Genomic DNA, 5,032 nt, shown 5'->3' with positions numbered 1-5,032 from the left:
GGCAGGGACCGAGCCTCCCCGGCGGCTGGCGGGGGACGCGGGGACCTCAGAGCACCGTTCCGGGACCCGGGAGCCTCTGCAGCCCCTGTGCAGCGTCAGTGCAGCCCCCCCACCAGCAGGTCCCAGGGCGCGGAGCTTGCAGGGGTAGGGAGGTTCCCAGCCCCACACTTCAGTGAGCTCGGGCATCGCCCCGGGACTTCTCCCTCAAGTCCGCAGCTTCTTCCAGGCGCCCCAGACGCCGCCGGATTCCTCTGGCTACGGCTCTCTGTGTCCGGGCCTAGGAACCACACGGGCGCCCGCCCCAGGCCAGCGGCGCAGGGTCCTGTCTCCTCTGAACCTGTTCACTTGGCCAGTCAGCCCTCGGAGCGCTGTCACTTCTCCTCACAGCAGCAGAGCCCAGCAAACTTTAAAGTCACCTTTCAGCCTCTCTCCAGTGGCCCCCTAGCTTTCTCCTGAATCTACACCCTGCTTTTCGGAAAAATCACAGTTTTAGTGCACTTCTGCTCGTGACCCTGAATGACCCCGGCCCTGTGTCTCTCGTATTTTGTTAGGGTTTAAAAAGCTCTCGAAGAAAATAGACTTTTCAGTAAGTAAAATTCTTGTAGGTAAAGAGTAAAGGAAAACAGACTTTTTATTTAATTTTTCATTTTCCCAATCAGGGCTGAAAGCTTGGCAACGTTTATTGTTATAAATTCAGAGAAAATTAACCTGGGATAAAGGATGCAGGGCAGTAACAGAATCTTACATACATTTATTTATTGGGTCAACTGTTTTCAAATTTTTTTGTTGTAAGCACAACTCAGACCTACTTAAAATCATGTACCATTCATCTCCTTTTTAACAAAATTGGTTTCTTTTCATTGAAATCGAAGCTGTATGCAGTGAGCTCTTTGTGTGTGCACGCTAAGAATTATGCCAGGTACTATTAAAAAGTGTGGTATGTAATGCTTGGAGTGAACCTTTTAATGTGTTATATCTCCCATTTTAAGCCAGATATGTTTGCACACATCTGCAATCTCAGCTCTTTGGGAGGCTGAGGCAGGGGATTGGAAGTTGCATTTCACCCTGTGCAATTTAACCAAAGACCCTACGTCAAAACACAATAAAGTAAAAAGCTTAGCTTTCCCAGAGCACATGAAACCCCATGAAGCCCTGCGTTCCGTACTGGCACTAAAAAAAAAAAAAGAAAATAGCGTTTCATATTTGAGCAAATAAATAAATTATTTTTCTTTTTAAATGAGTCATTCAAGGCTGCAAAGGAATAAATATTCAAGTGTGGACTTCCACTAAGTCAGTTCTACCCCTTAGGGCTAAGTTTATTGAAGCCCCAGGAGAGGTAGCAACCATATTTTAATAGATAGCTGAGTTAGGTAGAAATGCTCTGGGCAGTCAGACAGGGCTGGGCCCATGAGAGAGACAGTGAGGGAGCCAAGAGCATCACAGCTATGGCTGGAGGCTCATTCACTAAAGGCTAGGCCTAGAGTCAAAGCTGGGATGACCAGGCCTATGTGCCTCCCAAGGTATGAACAAGATACTGTACTATAAATGGTCTTACCTGCTCTATCAGTCACCAAAGGGCGTGGCCAGGACCTCCTGATTCATGTCTTCCTGAAAAATCCTTGTTCTTTTCGTGTACACTTGCTGTGCAGCCTGCCTCTCTGTTGGATCAATATTTCCTAAACAGCTGCTATGGCTTGTTTCTAGATGTCCCCCAAAGCCTCATGTAGCTTTTCCAGAGGTGGCTGAATCTGGAGTGTGTGAGGCTGGGATTGATTCATGGGGCAATGCTAGCACTGGGGTCAAGGGCACTGGAAAGTCCTACTTGCCCTGAGTAGCCTGGGTAATTTAAAGGGGCAGAATGACCCTGTTAAGGTCCTTTTTCTTTGCTTGCTTTTGCTACCCTGTCTGCCATGGAACTTTTCTCCTCTGCCACACCACCCTGTCTTGGAGCCAGCCAACTGTGCTCTGAAACTCCTACAAACTGAGAGCTAAATAAACCTTTCCTCCTTTAACTTCAGGTGTTGGGCATTTTGTCTCATCAATGAGAAAAGTTACTAAGAGGGAGACTATTCATCATCCTTTTGGTTGACCATGGTTTTGTCCCACATTGTGCCCACCTTGTAATTTTGTATTCACCTCATTGTTTTGCTCTATAAAACTTCCTTGGTAAAGTGGGGTCCATGGCAACCCACTTTTGGATCCCCTCCTATCTCTCCGGAGCTATCTTTCTATCTCTCAATAAAATATTTCCTATTCTTAACCTCCATTGTTCCTTAGAGTTCATTCTTATATTTTGGGGAATACAGATTCTGTGTATCTGGCATCTAGCAGTTTGGGAGTTACATTTATTTCCTCTACATCAGTCGGAGGCCCAAGTGAGGAAATTGGAAGGAGGTAAGATAAGAGTTCGCTTTTGTATAATGGGATTCTGGATTATGACTATGTTTAGGTAATCAGAAATTTTCATCCTTGCTTGGCAGCTGCTTTTGCCTTGTCTTTTTTTTTTTTAAACACATTTTTTGGTTAAAGAGATAGTAAATTGAAGTTGAGAACACGGGAAGATTATGATATTCCTTTGATGGGACATTTTACTTTTACAGCAACGACCTTATATTCCTATTTTGTATATGTTGCATGTGGGCTTACTAGTTGCTGAATTTATTGGTGCCATTGGTTGACATGTTTGACTTGTTTTGACTGTTCTGGTTTTGCTATTTTATCTTAGACAACAGTGCTAAGGAAAGGTAAAGTTGGAGCATTCCTTAGTGAACTTTGATATTAACCAAAATGTGAATTTATGAATTGCAGTAAGATGGGTCTTTTATGAAATCTGGTTTGTATATAGGACATATACATGCCTATTAATAAATCATGCAATGTCAACTGCCAGGTTAAAAGACAATAGGCCAGCAGCCTTTCTTAAGACTCGGAGGCAGGTTTCACTGGGACAGTATAGCCTCTACTCTACTCTCTAGAGGAGAATCTGGAGCCTGCTCTGCCTCAGTTTTCTTTCTGGTTTGATCTTGCACTGGTGGGGAGGCAGTCTTAGTTCTTGAGATTTCCCCACTCTCACCTTTTCAGGCTGAGGGTGATGACTTGTGGGCAAATTTTCTCAATAACTCCCTTTGCACATGAGAAGAAAAGACTTCCTTTTTCTGACCTCATTTCTGTATTTTCCTGTTACTTTGTACTTTCCTTTTTTGAAGGCATGTTTTTGCTGAAGATTAAAGAGGGAGGAGCCCTAAACTGTCTCAAATGTTCTCTCCTATCCGACAACTAAGAGCTTTTAAATTGAGCCCATAGAAAATGAGCATTTGCTAATGCTGAAGACAGGTAAGTCGTCTTAGGTGAGGAACACAGACCCTGTCTCTGGGTCAGATGAGACATCAGAATCTTGCCCACCCAGGACAGCACACATGAAAGCATACCTCTGAACCAGTCTGGAAAGATGTAATATTAATCTTAAATCAGCCACTGCCTTCTAATGAGAGACATAGTGTTACAAACTGTTATTACATTTGGAGATAAATATCATATTGTTAATTTTAGGAGACCAAAAGATAGGAAGCCAGGGTAACAGCCAGTTCCTACTGGAGCCCATACAGTCCCTACACAAGACCTCTACTGGCCAATCAAGCAGACAAGACATTGGAATAGGAGACATCTACAGATACGTATTCTTGAAGGTCTAAGAAGGATGAGAACCAAGCCCTTCACTTATTTTAAATAGTCCGCTATTCATCAGGAAAAAAAAAATGAGAACCTTCTGCCTTCTTAGATCATTTACAAGAGGAATTGATGAAACACACATCCCTGGTTTCTGATTCAGTAGAAGAACAGATTATTCTTAAAGACAGGTTTATTAGTGAGTCAGCTACGCATATGAGAAAAAACTACAAAACATGGCTTTTGTTCCAGACAACTCAGTTGATACTTTAATGACAATTTCCTTCTCAGTATTTTATATTTAAGAACAGGAGGAGGCCAAGGGAAGAAAACAGAGACCAAGAGAAAATGGCAGCCATGGTTGAAAGCTTAGAAGGAGTAGACTCTAAGTCTGATTCTCAGTGCTCCCAGAAGAACTAGATGTCTAAACTTATCTGTTACTGCTATGGAAAACCAGGCCAGCTAAGGAAGGACTGTGATAAAAACTGTCACAAGAGGCCCCTGATTGCAGAGTTGACCGCTGGATGTCAGAGTGGTCCCTGAGATAGAACTTCCAGGGAGCAGACCCAGTAAGTTGGTCCAGTAAGACTGAAGGGCCCAAAGAGCTATGTGCCTTCTCCCCCTGACTAGATTGTCATCTCCATAGAGGAATCCTGGGTAATTATGATTATAAAGGGATGAATTGGTTGGTTTTATTCATAATGTCTTGTTGATCTTAATATGTGGGCCTTTATGCACTTCACTGTTTCTTTGGCCTTGTCTCCTCCAAAGTTAAAGCTATACACCTACCCAAGACAGGAATGCCTGGTGTCTACTGTGGGCCTTTAGATGGACCCTCTGTAGAGTAGCTCTGACTGCCAATCACAATTACAACTCCTTTAGCCAGCAGTAGCCAGAAGGATCATTGCTCTTCATGGCAGTTAGGGGCACCTCTTCAGAGTGGGGAAGATCATAGAGAGCTAAGTTAGGTAGAAATGTTAAAGCCAGTCATACCACAGGGGTAGGACCTTGAGGGAGTTTCTGGAGAAAATGAGAATATTTCACATATGTGGCTAGAGGCACATTCATTGAAGGCCAGGCCTTGAGATAAAGATGGAATAAACAGGTCTCCATTTTTCCCAAGGAATAAACGATATATTGCAATTGGTTCCACAAAGTCTAGACAAATAGTAGTCACCCAGGTGAGTGACCTCCTAACCCATCACTGCCTGAAAAGCTCCTTGTTCTTTCCGTGTACACTCGCTGTGCAACTTCCTTCCCCATTGGATCAATGTTGACTAAGCAAATGTACTTGTAATCTTATTGGTTGATCATAGTTTGTCCCACATTGTATACACCTCATGATTTTGTGCCCACTTCATCATTT

The sequence above is a fragment of the Fukomys damarensis genome, unplaced genomic scaffold (assembly GCF_012274545.1).
Source record: "Fukomys damarensis isolate Sample0158 unplaced genomic scaffold, DMR_v1.0_HiC HiC_scaffold_4, whole genome shotgun sequence".
Lineage (NCBI taxonomy): Eukaryota > Metazoa > Chordata > Mammalia > Rodentia > Bathyergidae > Fukomys > Fukomys damarensis.
This window is presented reverse-complemented; position numbering follows the sequence as displayed.